Source organism: Castanea sativa, chromosome 12 (assembly GCF_040712315.1).
Source record: "Castanea sativa cultivar Marrone di Chiusa Pesio chromosome 12, ASM4071231v1".
Taxonomy (NCBI): Eukaryota; Viridiplantae; Streptophyta; class Magnoliopsida; order Fagales; family Fagaceae; genus Castanea; species Castanea sativa.
Genome location: NC_134024.1, coordinates 38,021,073 through 38,040,544, shown reverse-complemented (window position 1 = coordinate 38,040,544; position 19,472 = coordinate 38,021,073). Strand labels below are relative to the sequence as shown.

The following is a 19,472-nucleotide window of genomic DNA, read 5'->3' as shown; positions in this document are numbered from 1 at the left end:
ACTTAAAGAGTAAGACAGGGGAATCAACCTCGAGCATAATCTGGCTGGCGAAGACCAAGTTCTTTAGCGTATTAATTGTAAGGCTCTCTCACCATAGCCACACTTGTATAGCATCTCCACCCTAATGGGGCGGAGGCACACATCATGCCCCCCCCCCCCCCCCCCAAGCTTTTGAAACCCCTATATAATACTATATAAAAACAAGCTGGTCCTGACAAATGTATCAGTTGGCCCCTCTAAAAAAATTCACATATCTAGTCTAATGTTAGTTTTAGTGGTTTCCCCTTTGAAATATGTTCTAGTTGTATTATCAATCTGAGGCAATTATCTCTCAAAACTACATAGAATGACACACTAGCACAAGTGATAAAAAATATTTGATACCATAAGTATGTCTCAATTTTATTGGCTGACAATTGGATGTATCCAAAGCACGGAACTATTAGGATTAAAGAAGATATATAGAAGTAATGAAAATAGTTAGCTAAGTGGGGTTGTCTAGCAAATTATTGCATATAAAATTACTAAAACAAAGTAAAAGTATTAGTTATCTTTCAGTCATTAGCCTTTAGTTCAACAATTGACTAGAGCAATTGTCATGTGTTTATTTTGTTGTGGGTCTTATGCATCATACAATGTTAATTTCTTTATAGCATTCATTTTGAAATATGACAATTTTTAAAATTACAATATTTTAGTTTCTTAAGCGAATTTCACCCAACAAAACACATTGTACTCAAAACAATACACACACACACACACACACACACAAAGTTGTCCAAATGCTATTTTTTTTTAAGTAAACAAAAGTGTATTATGTTTGTGCATGTTCAAATGTGAAAGTCGCTAAAAGTTTATTGTTTAATTGTTTTGCTTAAACTACTGATTTTTTTTTTTTTGGTGGCATTCTTAATCTTTAAGTTTCATTTCCTTATTTCTTTTAACTCTATCTATCCCACACATACATAGACATAAATATATGAGTTATGACTAATGTACAAGCATGTAATTCCACCCCCAAGTTAAAAATTTTGGCTACGCCCCTAAAGTCCTCCATAAATATAATCTTCTCACAAACTAAACTAGTATTGCCACTGCCACCACATCACCGTTAGAGCCACAAATTAACACCACCTGCTCTGCCTTTCAATCATAGACCCCCTTAATTATTAGCAACAGATCCTGAAGAATATCTTAGGGTGAGGAATTGAAGCTTTACACTATATTTTTTTCAACCAACTCCGAGAATAAGAGATTCAGATTCAGTGACCTTTAACAGATCGGACCCAACAGAACAGGCATCCCATACTTCACGACCAGAAGGGCAACTACACAGTACACACTACTTTCTCCATAGTCGCATGTGTAAAAAGGAAATCTCTTTTTTTTTTTCGGTGATTAAACAAGACTGTTTTTGTTACCAAGACCCCTTGACATTCTCGCCACACAAACCTTTTTTTTATAGCACATTTATCAATTTTAGTATCTGTTTGGATACTGCTCATTTTGCTGAAACTGAAAACTTATTGCTAAAAGTACTGTATATAAAGGTAAAAATTAGTTGAAATAGAACAATAGGATCCATAAATAGTACCAAAGAGTGTAGTGGGGTCCATGAACAGTAGCAAAAATAAGCTAAATAATGAAATAATTTTCAATTTTAAGTGGTATCTAAACGGAGGCTTAGTTAACTCAATAACTCAACTAGGAAATTTTTTTACCGTAACACAACCCATACTTGTCTTTTTATATGTTATGCATTTCTTTTAGAATAGTGATAGTCACACATTCCTTGTTACATATTCACAATACAAACACTGCCACATGATTGAAATGGTTTTTCTAAAACACGATCTCAAAAGAGAATGTGTATGTGGTGTGTGATAAGATTTTTACATTATTATGTCTTCAAACAAATCCCCTAAAAAGAATCCAAAAAAAAAAAAGAATTGGTCAATTGCCTGGCACATTATAAAAGTTGTACTAATGACTCCCTAAAAAAAGTTTTTAACAAATGCATTCTCTCAAGTAATTAGTTCCATTGGATTTTTTTCCCCTTCTATTCACTTATGATTTAGGAGTAGTAAAACGTTTGATTTTTAAATATATAACATATAGAACAGAACTGTATAAATCATTTTTATTTACTTAAGAGTGTGTTTGTTTGAAGGTGAAATAAGGTGGATGAAAATTTTTGGAGAGAAGATGGGAAGAAAAACTTTTTAAAATATGTCTGGTTAGGTGGAAAATAAATAGTGAGGTCTAGATGTTTTCTCTCCAGCTTACCAAAATGTTTTCTCTCCAAAATAGAGAGAAAACTGAATGGAGATAAAAAAAATTTCTTAATTGACAAAAATGCCCATATGCATGTGCACATGGGCTTCTTCAAGTTGCTTTTATTTTTTATTTTTATCTTCTTCCCTGGTTAGTAACACGTTGCCCCTTTTTTCTTTGTTTTGTTTTTTGTGTTGTGTTTTGTTTTTTTGTTTTTTTTTTCCTTCTGGGCAACGTTGCCTTTTCTCTTTTTTTATTTTGTTTTTCTTCTTCTGGGCAGTAATGTTGCTTTTTTTTCTATTCTTTTTTTTTTTCTTTTGATTTTCTAGGGTCTAGGCATGATTTTTTGTTTTTTAACTAGAAGTGATTTTTTTTGGGACATGATTTGTATTTTTTTAATAAATTTGAGTGATTGCTTTTTGTGGTTATTTGTCACTTTTTTGTTTTAATTGGGCATCATTCTTTAACAAAGGTATATGAGTAAATTTATTCAAACTCATTTTTTCATCCCTCCACTTTTACACTTTCAACTAAATAAAAAGGAAAGAAAATGAAATCTTTTCTATTTTTCCACTTTTCCATCCTCTCACCATTTTCTATCCTCCCATTTTTCCATTCTTCCAACCAAACGGACCTTAAGTTGTCATTTGCTTGTCAATATTTATTTGAGACTCAAAAATTAAGTTTACTATACTATATCAATACTTTTATGGATGATAGTTTTCGAAGAAAGAATATAAGGGATTTAACCAAAAATAAATAAAATAAGTTACATGTCTATATTTATAGCATTTGTCTATATTTCCAACTTACCATAGAATGGAGTCGTATCTGATGATGAAAAGATCTGTTGAATGTAGAGTGGTCTTATTTTCCTTGGCCACCTAACAATGACATACTAAAGTTACAAATTCTTTCATTCTAGTTTATGAATAATACATTGAATTTCATGTATATAATGAAATTTAAACTAGTTTTTTAGAGTTCAAAGATGTACCAAATACATGTAGTCATCCTATCCCCATGACATCATTACATTGTTGAGTCCACATCCCTCAGTGTAAACTCCATATTATTGTAAGTAGGATTGTAGTGGTCTAAATTTTCCTTGAAATACTGTGGTTAGAATGTAACATTAGGTCAAATGTTTGAACTTTGATCCACCAAAGACTAGAATGTTTCATAAATTTTTAGTCAAATGCTTTGTAACCATGTATCTTTTGAGTTTGGTTCCTTTGTTGTGCAATGCATTTTATGAAATTTTGGCTGCAACCTTACTAGCTAGGGATATGCTCAGTGAGATTCTTCGTAAACTGAACCTTCTTTTCTTTGATTTTATTTATTACTTGTAAAACCAAGTGATGTGATTATTGCTTTGTTTTTGTGATAAATGTTGGCATCCATCGATGCTGAAACATGCACACATGTATTGCCTAATATCGCAGTTAATTAACAGCAAGTTCCCTTCAATCAAGCACCTCCCCTTGTGGTTAATATTTAAGTTTAAGATTCAATTGGGGTTTCTGTACAGATGATCATGTGATCACATTTCTTGCTTATAGGGAAAAAAAAAATTTGTCAAAGAGTTTTTGTGCTTAAGTGAGTCATGGTTTTCAATACTTCCCACGACTTGAAACTCATTCTAGCATATGAGAATTTAGCCAATGTTACATTGGCTTCTGGTGGACCTGAAGATTTTAAGAGCATCATGGATGTAATTAAAGCTGCATCAGGTAAAGCTTAGTAACATTTTGAGATTTCTATCAAATAACAACCGATAAGGAATATGTGACCATTACAAAGGGCAAAAGGAACATTATGAATTTATGATGGTAGGTGATGGTATCGATCATACAATCTTCTTAATACGTATTATCTACATTTGGTAGTTAACGAGTACTAACACATTTTTGAAAAATAAGGTACCAATTTTTTTTTTTTAAAATAATTGATGATGCCAAAAATCGTCAATGAGCCACACGGTCCTCCCGTGCTCCCGATAGAAGACCTGCACAACACAAAAGCTGAAGACCTTAAGAGGAGTACCGGTGTGGTACCGGCCAAATACCCTCTGACGGTCAAGTTAGAGAAAATCTATTATTCGCAACTCTAAAGTGCTAGAGCTAAGGTGAATTATGCGTACCTTGTTTTGTGAGGGTTTTGGGGTATTTATAGTAGCGTAAGGCTGAAATTCATGCCTTGGTCAAGAAGTTCTTTCCTTCTAGGAGAGTAACTCATGGATTTTGCGTATCTCTTAGAGTTCTTTACCTTATAAGAGTCTTCTTAATTAGGGTTAGGCGTGTAGCGTAAGAACTCTCCTTATACACGTATGCGTGGAGTTATGGATGGAGGTTTTATTGACCTCTTCAGCTTATTCCCGTCAGCCTACAGCATCGTCCCTTTTCAGGGTCGTCAGCTTATAATTAAAGTGGTCAGCTTTGTTATGAAGCTATAGACTTCGAGATGCAATCCCTTGCGACAAGCAAGCCTAACGACATCATTGGGCTCGACGCCAGACTCATCGGAGATTCATGTATCCCCTTCAGCTTACTAGCTTCAGCTTGTTGTCGTCAGCTTACTAGCTTCAGCTTACTACCTTTAGCTTACTGTCGTCACCTTACTCTCTTCAGCTTACTGTCGTCACCTTACTCTCCTCAGCTTACTGTCGTCACCTTACTCTCTTCAGCTTACTACCTTCAGCTTACTGTCTTCAGCTTACTGTCGTCAACTTACTGTCGTTAGCTTACTACCTTCAGCTTACTACCTTTAGCTTACTACATTTAGCTTACTGTCTTCAGCTTACTGTCGTCAGCTTACTTTCTTCAGTTTACTGTCATCAGCTTACTCCCTTCAGCTTACTCCCTTCAGCTTACTCTCTTCAGCTTACTACCTTCAGCTTACTACTTTCAGCTTACTGTTGTAAGCTTATTGTGCCCAAGATGCAGCTGTCAGGCATGAGGTGAAGCTGTAGACTTTGCAAGAAGCTGGTTTCATATGAGTGAAGCTGACGGCCTCATTATATCCATCGCTCTTTGTTTTGTCATGGGCTAATTACAAAATTATCCTTATCAGCTGCCCCCTACTCCATGGCCTCGTTAGCTTTAGCTGACAGGTTGTGGAGTTAACATCATCGAAAGGTCATTCATGCGTGGTGCCTCGAGCTGCCTTCTTTAAATGCTAAAACATGTGGCACGGACTGATTGGTTCCGTGTTTGGACGAGCATGTCGCTTCGTCTTCCGTGCCCTCTTTGCCCATATACATCTCACTTCCTCTCTCATTTCCAACTTTTCATCCTTTGCTGATTTCAAGAGAGAGAGACCGTCACCTTTTGAATTTATTACGTTCGTCACTCTTAGTTATATGTGTTGCTTTATATTTGATGTTTATGTCTTTCCCCTGCACTTTTATGCCATGGTACTTAGTGAAATAAGGCGAAGCCATCTACTTAGGTTATCCTTAGGCTCGTCTTTTCGACTGTTTTCAACCCGTTATTTTGGGTACTAGTCATGGATCCGTCAGCTTACGGATAACGACGTCAGCTTTCTTTTAGTTGAGTACCTGTCCACTTTATGGTTTTATTCATTTTTGTGGGCTTTGTAATGAACTCGTCCACTTAGTGGATGTTATATTGAACCCGTCAACTATTGTGGACTTTAGCAAACTCATCCATTTTTGGATTTAATGATAAGGCCGTCCATTTTGTGGACTTGGTGACAAATTCGTCCACTTTGTGGACCTTAGCAGTAGACTCGTCCAGTTTATGGACTTAACAATAAGGTCGTCCACTTTGTGGACTTTGTGATAAACATGTCCACTTTGTGGACTTAGTAATAAGTCCGTCCACTTTGTGGACGTAGCTGTCGACTCGTCCACTCTGTGGACTTAGTAATAAATCCGTCCACTCTGTGGACTTAGTAATAAATCCATCCACTTTGTGGACTTAGTAATAAGTCCGTCCACTTTGTGGACGTAGCTGTAGACTCGTCCACTCTGTGGACTTAGTAATAAATCCGTCCACTTTGTGGACGTAGTTGTCGACTCGTCCACTCTGTGGACTTAGTAATAAATCCGTCCACTTTGTAGACGTAGCTGTAGACTCGTCCACTTTGTGGACTTAGTAATAAGTCCGTCCACTTTGTGGACGTAGCTGTATACTCATCCACTCTGTGGACTTAGTAATAAGTCCGTCCACTTTGTGGACGTAGCTGTAGACTCCTCCACTTTGTGGACTTAATAATAAGTATGTCCACTTTGTGGACGTAGCTGTAAACTCGTCCACTATGTGGACTTAGTAATAAATCCGTCCACTTTGTGGACGTAGCTCTCGACTCATCCACTCTGTGGACTTAGTAATAAATCCATCCACTTTGTGGACGTCGCTGTCGACTCGTCCACTTTGTGGACTTAGTAATAAATCCGTCCACTTTGTGGACGTAGCTGTACACTCGTCCACTTTGTGGACTGAGTAATAAGTCCGTCCACTTTGTGGACGTAGCTGTCGATTCGTCCACTCAGTGGACTTAGTAATAAATCCGTCCACAAACTCTGTGGGCTTAGTAATAAGTCCATCCACTTTGTGGACGTAGCTATAGACTCGTCCACTCTGTGGACTTAGTAATAGACTTGTCCACTTTGTGGACTTAATAATAAGTTCGTCCACTTTGTGGACTTAGCGGTAGACTCGTCCACTTAACAAATACACCAGTCGTTTATGAATAAACTCCTCTTATTATGATGAATGCATATATAAGTAGAAAATTGTTCCAAAAAGAATAAACTTCAGCCCTTTGGGCTTAAATGTATTGTAGTCAAAAGTAAATTAAGATAAACGACTAAAAGAAATGAACTGGGAATGAGGAGTAGAGTTCTTCATGCTGTCTTCTACTAGTAGTACTTCCTGAGATGCTCAACATCCCATGGGTGGCGCAGCTTCTACCCGTTAAGTGTCTCTAAGTGGTAGGTGCCCTTCCCTAGCCATGACGTTATTCTGTAGGGTCCTTCCTAGTTTGGGCCGAGCTTTCTTTGTGCGGGGTTTCTGGCGGCACCCATCACTTTCCTCAAGACAAGGTCTCCAACTTTAAAGTCCCGGTGTTTGACTCGGGAGTTGTCAAGAAGTATATCTTCGAGTCTTTCAACGAGCTCCGTTATTGTTCGATGTTCTATGCTTATGGCCTGGAGGTGGTCATTCTTTTCCATCATGGCTACGTAGCACTTACGTGCAGCCACTTGATCTCCTCACAATTCCTCTACTCCATAGTCAATAGGGAATTTGATCATCAAATGATAGGTTGAGGTTATAGCCTTCCACGAATTGAGGGTAGGCCGTCCTATGATGGCGTTGTAAGCGGAAGAGCAATCGACCACGAGGAATGTTACATTCTTAGTGATCTGCTGGGGGTAGTCGCCTACGATTATAGCCAAAGTGACGACTCCAATGGGGAATACCCTCGTCCCTCTAAAGCCAACGAGCGGAGCGTTAATTGGAACTAGCTGCTCCCTACCAATCCCCATTTGCTGGAGTGTGGGATAGTAGAGGATGTCAGCCGAGCTGCCGTTGTCAATCAGAACCCGGTGCATGTTATAGTCTCCTGCTTGTATGCTAACGACGAGTGCATCGTCATGTGGGTGGTGAAGATGTCGTGCATCTTCTTCTGAGAATCCGATGAGGGGGTTATCGATCCATGCCATCTTGGGTACGAAACTCGTCAGCTAGACGTTCTGAACCATCTTGAGGTAAGTTTTACGGACCTTTTTCGATGACCCAACTATCACGGTGCCTCCTACGATCATTCTTATATCTCCTATGGGCGGTTTGGGGCGCTCGTTCTCCCATCGAGGAGCCTGTTCGTGTTGTGGGTCCGTTTTTTCCTTACTGATGAACCTTTGTAGCCCTCCTTGCCTAATAAGAGCTTTTATTTTTTGCTTCAAGTCATAGCAGTCAGCTGTGTCGTGGCCGTGGTCATGATGAAAACGGCAATATTTGTCCATTGACCTCTTGTTAGGATCCCCTTTCAGCTTGCCGGGAAAATTCAGGGCTCCTTCATCCTTGATTTGCATCAACACTTGGTCAATTGGGGCAGTCAGCGGGGTGAAGCTTGTGAATTTTCTCGCGGGTGATTTGGAGCGTTGGTCCTCTTGTCGTTCTCTAATTCTAGCCATCTTGTTCCCTCTGTCTGATCTTGCATCTTCCTGTCTTTCCCTTTTTTTGGGCTTTTCTTCTCGGGCCAGTAATGCATCTTCCGCGTTCATGTACTTGGTCGCCCTGTAAAGCACATCTGACATGGTCTTCGGGTCGTTCTTATATAGGGAAAATACAAACTTACCGTTCCGCAGCCCATTGGTGAAAGTCGCCACGAGTATCTTGTCGTCTGCTTCATCGATCGAGAGGGCCTCCTTGTTAAAGTGAGTTATGTAAGACCTCAGCGTCTCGTCTTCTCCCAGCTTAATGTTCATCAGGCATGCGATAGATTTCTTATTCCTGTGCCCCCCCGATGAAGTGCGAGGCAATTGGGTGCTTAACTCTTTGAAGGTACCAATGGAGTTGGGTGTCAGCCTACTGAACCAGATCCTTGCGAGTCCCTTCAGCGTGGTAAGGAAGACTCTACACATGATCGCGTCTGGCACCCCTTGAAGGTGCATCCGGGTCTTGAAAGACTCCAAGTGATCTAAGGGATCCTTGGACTCGTCGTAGCTTTCTACCTGCGGCATGCGAAACTTTTGTGGAAGGGGGAATGAACTAACGGACTCTATGAATGGCGAGTCGATTCGCTGGACCAGGTCATCAAGATCGCTGGACACCCGTCCTCTGAGGGCGTTCATCATGCAGTTCATCTCCTCCTTCATTATCTACATCTTAGTGACTATGTGAGGTGGGACGGTATCAGTGACAGATGGTCGGTTCGTGTCCTGTCGTTCCAGCCTGCTTAGGGCGTTGCTACCTTCTGACCCTTCCTGGTTCCTTCTCTCCTCGCTAGTTCCTTCTTGATCTTCCTCCTAGGTGTTAGCGCTCGTGTTCCTTTGGCGCAATTGTTCTTCCAAATCCTGGTTCTGTTTGATGAGGCGTTCCATAGCGGCGGCCAGAGTTTGGACTTGTCTCTCGAGCGCCGTCGTGCGTGGTTTATCTCCTTGAACGTTGTTGGTGGTCGTCATCGAGCGAGTACCATGCAACTCTTTGTCCGGGAAGCGATATCACGGCTTTACAAGTCGTTAAAGTTCCCACAGACAGCGCCAACTGATGATGCCGAAAATCGTCAGTGAGCCACACGGTCCTCTCGTGCTCTCGATAGAAGACCTGTACAACACAAAAGCTGAAGAACTTAAGAGGAGTACCGGTGTGGTACCGGCCAAATACCCTCTGACGGTCAAGTTAGAGAAAATCTCTTATTTGCAACTCTAAAGTGCTAGAGCTGAAGTAAATTATGCGTACCTTACTTTGTGAGGGTTTTGGGGTATTTATAGTAGCGTAGGGTCGAAATTCATGCCTTGGTCAAGAAGTTCTTTCCTTCTAGGAGAGTAACTTGTGGATTTTGCGTATCTCTTAGAGTTTTTCCTTATCGGAGTCTTCTTAATTAGGGTTAGGCGTGTAGCGCAAGAACTCTCCTTATACACGAATGCGTGGAGATCAAGTAAAGTTATGGATAGAGATTTAATTAACCTCTTCAGCTTATTCCCGTCAGCCTACAGCATCGTCCCTTTTCAGGGTCGTCAGCTTATAATTAAAGTCATCAGCTCTGTTATGAAGCTATAGACTACGAGATGCAGTCCCTCGCGACAAGCCAGCCCAACAGAATCATTAGGCTCGACGCCAGACTTATCGGAGATTCATGTATCCCCTTCAGCTTACTAGCTTCAGCTTGCTGTCGTCAGCTTACTAGCTTCAGCTTACTACCTTCAGCTTACTACCTTCAGCTTACTGTCGTCAGCTTACTGTCGTCAGCTTACTCTCTTCAGCTTACTGTCGTCAGCTTATTACCTTCAGCTTACTACCTTCAGCTTACTGTCTTCAGCTTACTGTCTTCAGCTTACTCTCTTCAGCTTACTGTTTTCAGCTTACTCTCTTCAGCTTACTACTTTCAGCTTACTACCTTCAGCTTACTTTTTTCAGCTTACTGTCGTCAGCTTACTGTCGTCAGCTTACTTTCTTCAGCTTACTACCTTCAGCTTACTGTCTTCAACTTACTCTCTTTAGCTTACTACCTTTAGCTTACTACTTTCAGTTTACTGTCGTAAGCTTATTGTGCCCAAGATGCAGCAGTCAGGCATGAGGTGAAGCTGTAGACTTTGCAAGAAGGTGGTTTCATATGAGTGAAGCTGACGACCTTATTATATCCATCGCTCTTTGTTTTGTCATGGGCTAGTTACAAAATTATCCTTATCAGCTGGAAATGAATGACCACCTCTAGGCCATAAGCATAGAACGTCGAACAATAATGGAGCCCGTTGAAAGACTCGAAGATATACTTCTTGACAACTGCCGAGTCAAACATCGGGACTTCAAAGTTGGAGACCTCATCTTGAGGAAAGTGATAGGCGCCGCCAGAGACCCCGCACAAGGAAAGCTCGACCCAAACTAGGAAGGACCCTACAGAATAACGTCATGGCTAGGGGAGGGCACCTACCACTTAGAGACACTTAATGCGCAGAAGCTGCGCCACCCATGGGATGCCGAGCATCTGAGGAAGTACTACCAATAGAAGACAGCATGAAGAACGCTACTCCTCATTCCTAGTTCATTTCTTTTAGTCGTTTATCTTAGTTTACTTTTGACTACAATACATTTAAAGCTCAAAGGGCTGAAGTTTATTCTTTTTGGAACAATTTTCTACTTATATATGCATTCATCATAATAAGGAGTTTATTTAGAAACGACTGGTGTATTTATTAAGTGGACGAGTCTACCGCTAAGTCCACAAAGTGGATGACCTTATTATTAAGTCCACAAAGTGGACAAGTCTATTACTAAGTCCACAGAGTGGACGAGGCTACAGCTATGTCCACAAAGTGGACGGACTTATTACTAAGTCCACAAAGTGGACGAGTATACAGTTACGTCCACAAACTAGACAGATTTATTACTAAGTCCACAGAGTGGACGAGTCGATAGCTACATCCACAAAGTGGACGGATTTATTACTTAGTCCACAGAGTGAACGAGTCTACAGCTACGTCTACAAAGTGGACGGACTTATTACTAAGTCCACAAAGTGGACGAGACTACAGCTACGTCCACAAAGTGGACGGATTTATTACTAAGTCCACAGTGGACGAGTCGACGACGACGTCCACAAAGTGGACGGATTTATTACTAAGTCCACAGAGTGGACGAGTTGAGAGCTACGTCCACAAAGTGGACGGATTTATTACTAAGTCCACAGAGTGGACGAGTCTACAACTACGTCCACAAAGTGGACAGACTTATTACTAAATCCACATAGTGGAGAAGTCTACAGCTACGTCCACAAAGTGGACGGATTTATTACTAAGTCCACAGAGTGGACGAGTCTACAGCTATGTCCACAAAGTGGACGGACTTATTACTAAATCCACATAGTGGAGGAGTCTACAGCTACGTCCACAAAATGGACGGATTTATTACTAAGTCCACAGAGTGGATAAGTATACAGCTACGTCCACAAAGTGGACGGACTTATTACTAAGTCCACAAAGTGGACGAGTCTACAGCTACGTCCACAAAGTGGACGGATTTATTACTAAGTCCACAAAGTGGACGAGTCTACAGCTACGTCCACAAAGTGGATGGATTTATTACTAAGTCCACAGAGTGGACGAGTCTAAAGTGGACGGATTTATTGCTAAGTCCACAGAGTGGACGAGTCGACAGCTACGTCCACAAAGTGGACGGACTTATTACTAAGTCCACAAAGTGGACGATTCTACAGCTACGTCCACAAAGTGGACATATTTATTAATAAGTCCATAGAGTGGACGAGTCTACAGTTACGTCCACAAAGTGGACGGACTTATTACTAAGTCCACGAAGTGGACGAGTCAACAGCTACGTCCACAAAGTGGACGAATTTATTACTAAGTCCACAGAGTGGACGAGTCGAGAGCTACATCCACAAAGTGGACAGATTTATTACTAAGTCCACAGAGTGGACAAGTCTACAGCTACATCCACAATGTGGACGGACTTAGTAATGGATTTATTACTAAGTCCACAGAGTGGACGAATTTATTACTAAATCCACAGAGTGGACGAGAATACAGCTACGTCCACAAGGTGGACGGACTTATTACTAAGTCCACAAAGTGGACAAGTCTACAGCTACGTCCACAAAGTGGACTGATTTATTACTAAGTCCACAGAGTGGATGAATCAACAACTATATTCACAAAGTGGACGAATTTATTACTAAGTCCACAAAGTTGACATGTTTATCACAAAGTCCACAAAGTGGAGGACCTTATTGTTAAGTCCATAAAGTGGACGAGTCTACTGCTAAGGTCCACAAAGTGTACAAATTTGTCACCAAGTCCACAAAATAGACGGCCTTATCATTAAATCAAAAAATGGATGAGTTTGCTAAAGTTCACAAAAGTTGACGGGTTCAGTATAACGTCCACTAAGTGGACGAGTTCATTACAAAACCCACAAAAATGAATAAAACCATAAAGTGGACAAGTACTTAACTAAAAGAAAGCTGACGTCGTTATTCTTAAGCTGACAGATCCATGACTAGTACCCAAAATAACGGGTTGAAAACAGTCGAAAAGACGAGCCTAAGGATAACCTAAGTAGATGGCTTCGCCTTATTTCACTAAGCACCATGGCATAAAAGTGCAAGGGAAAGACATATACATCAAATATAAAGCAACACATATAACTAAGAGTGACGAACGTAATAAATTCGAAAGGTGACGGTCTTTCTCTCTCAAAATCAACAAAGGATGAAAAGTTGGAAATGAGAGAGGAAGTGAGATGTATATGGGCAAAGAGGGCACGGAAGACGAAGCGATATGCTCGTCCAAACACGGAACCAATCAGTCCGTGCCATGTGTTTTAGCATTTAAAGAAGGCGGCTCGAGGCACCACCCGTGAATGACCTTTCGACGATGTTAACTCCACAACCCGTCAGCTAAAGCTGACAAGGCCATGGAGTTGGGGCAGCTGATAAGGATAATTTTTTAATTAGCCCATGACGAAACAAAGAGCGATGGATATAATAAGGTTGTCAGCTTCACTCATATGAACTACTATAAATACCCCAAAACCCTCACAAAGCAAGGTACGCATAATTCATCTCAGCTCTAGCACTTTAGAGTTGCGAATAAGAGATTTTCTCTAACTTAACCGTCAGAAGGTATTTGGCCGGTACCACACTGATACTCTTCTTAAGGTCTTCAGCTTTTGTGTTGTGCAGGTCTTCTATCGGGAGCACGGCAGGACCATGTAAATCACTGACGATTTTTGGCATCATTAATAATTAAATGGAGTTATACAAAATTATCTATGATCTAGACATACTAAATGATGAGCATAATAAATTATAGCTCAAATCATTCATTCTAACTTTAGAATTAAATCCTCAAAGTTAGGCATGTCCCATACTGTTCTCTGTTTTATTCCAGCAGCATATGCCTCATTTGTAAAATACAAATGGGCCATCTAAACACATCCAATTCTCATGAAATTTTACAGAGCAACACCTCTGGATGTTTAGTAAAAACCGTATCCATTTAGGAGTTAAAGCATAAAACCAGGATTTACTAAAAATCTTACAAGACAACATGTTCAAATCTATCCTGACAGAATTTCATGCAACTTAGAAATTACACCATTATTTTTATATTGATCCAAATGCTGTGAGACCACTTCCATTACAACCATATATGTCTTAAAATTCATAAGAACTACTCCTAGCATCCTAATTCATTGTATAAAATTTAATACATAATTTACCATGTATAAACACAGAATCTGTCACAGTGACAGCTTTGAAAAGTTTTTCTTGTAAAATTATAACATGATTGCAAATAGTCTTATTATCATATGGGGATTTTTATACACTCATTAGAAATGTTACAAAACACTTATATATAGTCATTTAACCATTTATAGCAAAATTACATACAACAAAAATTCCAGCAGTAACATCAAAAGTACTCATCCTAATTTTTCTTACTTCCTTAATCATATACAATCATCAATTAGTAAAAACCCTAGTCTACCATCAACAAATCAGTTTCAAAGCTTCTTAAAACACTAAATATATATAGACTTAAAAGTTCATGATTTCCTAATCTTATAAACCACAAATTTCAGCTTCTAACAATCATATTAGAAAACATATAAGTGAAACTAAAGCATGTCATTCCACCATTAAAATACCCATAATAAGATGAGGTTTTTATTTACTTACCCACAACTTTGAAGCTGAAATCTTGAGGCTTATCTTTTAATTTCTTCCTTAGAGTTAAATTTATTGTTTCGGTGAGATAGGGAGAGCTATTGGTGAGAAGTAGGGGATGCCATGTGAGAACAAGAGAAGAAGAAGGAGATAAGACCAAAGAAAGAAGATGAGCTGAAAAAAGAGTAAAGAAAGAAGAACAAAGTCTTCTGGTACAGCCAAGAAAAGACAAGGGAAATGTCTTGGGTGGGGCACGTGTGATGATAAGGGAAAGAAAAGGTTGACTCACTTTTCAACTTTTGGTATTAACACTTTTCACCCTCCATAATTTTATATTCTAGAAAGGCCAAAACTATAAAATAACTTTGCATATTAACCCTTACCTTAAACACTTAATTAAACATCAACAACTATATATCTAATAACTTAACCACTTAAAATAGTTTTGTACATACTTAATATATATTTATAATACAAATAGCCATTCACTTAATTATAATCTTTACAAATTTTATTCAAAGGTATTATAAAATAATATGTTTGTTAAATACTCTTATATTAATTTTAGAAAGTAAGGGATTCAAATAATAATTAACCATTTAAACACATACGTTAATTATAAAATTGGGTCGGGGTGTTACACTTGTCAATTAAATGAGTTAACGTGTCGAGTTGGGTCAACCTGTTTAATAAATAGGCCATGTTCGGATTGAGGATTCCTAACAAGTTTACTAAACAGGTCGGGTTTGGGTCAACTCATTTAGCCGAATACTCATGGCTTGACACGACATGAACTCAACCTGTGAACACGAATTGCCACCCCATATATATATTGTAAGGACACGTTTTGGTGCCACAGCCTAAATGATATAGACAATGGTCCAAAGAGCCCAAAACAATGAATTTGTTAGAGTGAGCGTGATATTGAACATTCAATGAGTTAGACGATGACCTAATTAATGTCAGAACAAACAATTCAAACAGTTTAGAGAAGGAAAAAGGTTCATCGGTTTAGTCCGAGGAAGGTATGTTCTTATATATATGTTTTTCTTGGACTTATACAAATGTTCAAGTTCTTCCTTACACAGTGTTATTTTTTCTCTTTCAATCTCAGATGCCCCTTCTTGTCATGGGGTTCTTCCCTTTTATATGTCTTTCTCTTCTTTCATCCCAGCCTTCCATGTGGAAATTAGATTACTAATCTTCTTGATACTTGTCCCATCTGCACCTTCCTAAAATCTCTGTGGGTAGCAGTAAGGCTGGAAACTACTGTTCAAGTATCACTTCTACGTTAATGCGGTCAGGAGGTTAGATACAGAGTATTCAATGCGGTGGTAGCAGCTTTATGCCCAGATCTTTCTCATCTCTATGGTGACTCACCTCTCATTAAAGCTTATCCTCCCAAGTATGGTTGCCCACTGCTTATGGCTTGATGATTGGTCAGACTTCAAAACTCTAATATACCATCTGAGGAGAAGTATCTCCTCGGACAACATCACTTGTTTACTGTGACTTGACCTCTTCTTTGATTTAACAGTCTACTTGTGTTTGTTAACATTTATCTGTCCTCGAGTGAGGCCCACGACCCAATATCCTTATATGGGCCCTTCACCCCCCCTCACACACACACGCGCGTACACACACACACACATATATATTATAGATTCTAATATAGAAAAAAAATGTATATCCTTAATTTCTCTATTAAAAATTTCTAAATTTATATATATATATATATATATATATATATATAATATAATATAATGAGATAATTTGACTTTTGACCTCTTAATATTGGGTTATTTAAATTTGGGAGGCTTTTAAACTCTATTCTCTATATTTAAAACCTCTATTAGAACTTTTCATATCATATTTCCTTTAAATGGTAGAATAGATAATTCCATAGTTTTATGTACAAATACAATATCAAGGACAAAGTTTAGTTACAAATTTGGTTAATTTCCACTAAAAATATTAACATTGTTATATACTTTAAAAATATAATTGTTGAATTGTGTGTGTGTTTTTTTTATGTTCTTGACACAAATGTCAAATTTCGTGCCAATTGAATTTTATTTACTTTTCAATCAATAAACTTATTGGTTATGCATTGTTTTAAACTAAAACTTGAAATTTAAACATTCGATTAATGACTTAGCTATTAATCTTTAATCTTCAAATTTTTTGCAAGCGTGAGATAATAAAAAGAAAATATAATCCAATGATGGATTTAAAACTCACATCTAATAAAAGACATTGGCTACAACAAAATTTGTAACTAAACTTTGTCTCAATATAAATAGTTACTTATAATTACTATAAGGACACATATTGCTTGGATAGCCCAAAGGTGAAAATGACTAAGGTTCAAAGAGCCCAAAACAATGAATTTGTAGAGAGTGAGCTAGAAACTGAACTCCAAGGTGTTGAGCAGTAATCACAGTAGGCTAAATGATAACTGAAAGAGTGAATAAACAGTTTAATGCAAAGAAAATCCTCTTTGGCAAAGTTTGAGGATGGTAGTTCTTTCATATTTCTCTCAGACTTAAACACTATTATAGTTTCTATGTATACATCGATTTTTTCTCTCTAGATTATCCGATCCCCCTCTGTAGTGGGGTTTCTCTCCTTTATATTCCCTTATTTTACTTCATCTTAGTCCTCCACGTGTAGATCAAATTGTTAGTGTTGATCCATCTCCCACCAACACATTCCTGAAGTCTTTGTAGGTAGCTGTAAGGCTACATGGTTCTGCTCAGGTATCACCTTTACATTAATGTGGTCAGAGAGTTAGCTGCAAAGCATTCAATGCAGTGGTAATAGCTTTCTCTTAGATATTTCCCAACTTTCCTTTATCTTATTCCCTTCTAATGCTTATCATTGCCAGCATGATCGTTTGGTGTGTTGTTCTTAATGAAAAGTCGGACTTTTGATCCCTACTCTGCTTAGCTGAGGAGGTATTTCTCATCGGACTATGCTCCTAATCCTTTATGATTAGACTTCTTTCATAACTTACTAATTTGTACATCCTCGTCAATATCCACCTGTCCTCGGACGACTTAATATCCTCAAACACGGACTACGACCCAATATCCTTTATTGGACCCTTTATCCCTACAATTACCATAATTAATTCTTTAAAAATTATAATTATTAAATTTCATATTTAAACTAAAAATAATAGAGAGAGAAAAATTATTTCATTAAGTGAAACTCGACAATTTTATCTTCGGGCTCACTAAAATTCAATCCTCCAAAATGGTGATAAAATTTGGGGGGGGGGGGGGTGGGGAGAAGGGGACTGAAGGAGTTGCCAATCTACCTTCAATCCTCCCCATGTTCCATTTTAAGTTACACTTTTGGCTTTATTATTTTTACCTCAATATTGGTTTTTATTTTTCTTATAAGATAAGAAAGAGAATTATCTACTAGAGATATGAGAGAAAATATATACAATTTACATTTTTTGTCCTCTCATTTTTATTTTCAACCGAATAAAAGAGTTTTTTACACTCTACTTTTGCACCCTTCTAACCAAACAAAATGAGGGAAAACTAATATTTTTTCTATTATCTTACTTTTCCATCTCTAACCAAACGACCCTTAACTAAACTATGTCTAAAGAAAGTTATTATAAGTTTTGGGGCCAATAGTCAAAAGTCTTGTATTTCAATTGGCATATCTAATGTTCAAATCTTTTCACTATTAGAGCACGCACATCAATGAGTGTATAATAGAAAAATTTTGCTCAAAAACTACCCACATTAGTCCATCTACAACACTATATATTTACATTTTTGTTACAGTAACTGTGTATACACAACTACTATACCTTTGTATTTTAATTTCTTAGTATTTTTTCTCTCACCTCTCCCATTAGATTCTCTCTCTCTTCTCTGAATCTACTCCTTCTATATCTCCTCTTGATTAAAAGCAACATGCTCAGCAAATTCATCAAATCCATCCTAAATTCAGGCCCTAAACTCATTAAACACATATATAAGTCCATATGAATCGTCAAATCCAGATTGCGAAGAAGAAGAAGCAGAGCAACAACGAAAAAGAAGAAGTAGAGCAACGTTTATGACTGAGACAGATGTGAGAGGCGAGAGAGGTTTGGGATGAGAGGAGAGAGAGACTAAATGAAAATAATAATAAAAAAGAATAAAATTTAGTATATAATAGTTAATCTAATATGAGTGTTTTGAAAAGTAATTACGTAAAATAGAAAAAATGAGTTTTTATGTTAAAATAGACTTTTTTTTTTTTTGCACAAACTAATACAAATGTTCTTACTTATTGAGTTATCAAAAGTTTCAAAGGCCGATAATTTTACCGAGAACAATAGTTTTAAGAAGTTTTTTTTCTTAATTATTGACATATGTCGCTTTTATTTAGCATTTGTCTCTCAAAAACGTTCCACATTTGGAATTGTAAAAGTAAAGAATGGTAAAAAAAATAACATTGTGTTATAGTAGTAAGAGGCTACTGTAGCAAGATTGTAATCTTAAGTATTATTATTTTATTGTGTTTCTAAATTTTTATTAATAAAAAGAAGAGAGATGATTTTGTGTTGTATATTTTATTGTGTAGATATATATTATTTTAATGTGTTGTATAAGAAAAATAAGAGTTAGGATGTTGAACGTGTTGTAAAATTATATGATATAATAAATAAAGTAGTTATTGTGAGGTAAAATGAAATTTTTTGAAAAAACCGATGGAATGCTCTAAATATTCATTAAAAAAAAATAAAACGAAAAGTAATAATATATACCCTTAAAGAAGGACATGTAACGGTTCTCAACAGGATTCCCGAAGGGACT

The 19,472-nt window shown here is 37.8% G+C and overlaps 1 protein-coding gene and 1 long non-coding RNA gene across 2 annotated transcripts in view; one reads left to right on the top strand and one right to left on the bottom strand.

The window, feature by feature from the left end:
* LOC142619449 (large ribosomal subunit protein uL14x/uL14z/uL14y) overlaps positions 1-19,472 on the top strand; it is a 75,790-nt gene that overhangs the window by 15,131 nt on the left and 41,187 nt on the right. The window lies entirely within an intron of this gene.
* On the bottom strand, positions 2,958-14,860 carry LOC142619817 (uncharacterized). Its single transcript, XR_012841580.1, has 3 exons — positions 14,659-14,860; positions 3,272-3,390; positions 2,958-3,158 (listed from the first exon to the last, which is right to left on the bottom strand). It is a non-coding gene; the product is annotated as an uncharacterized LOC142619817 (long non-coding RNA).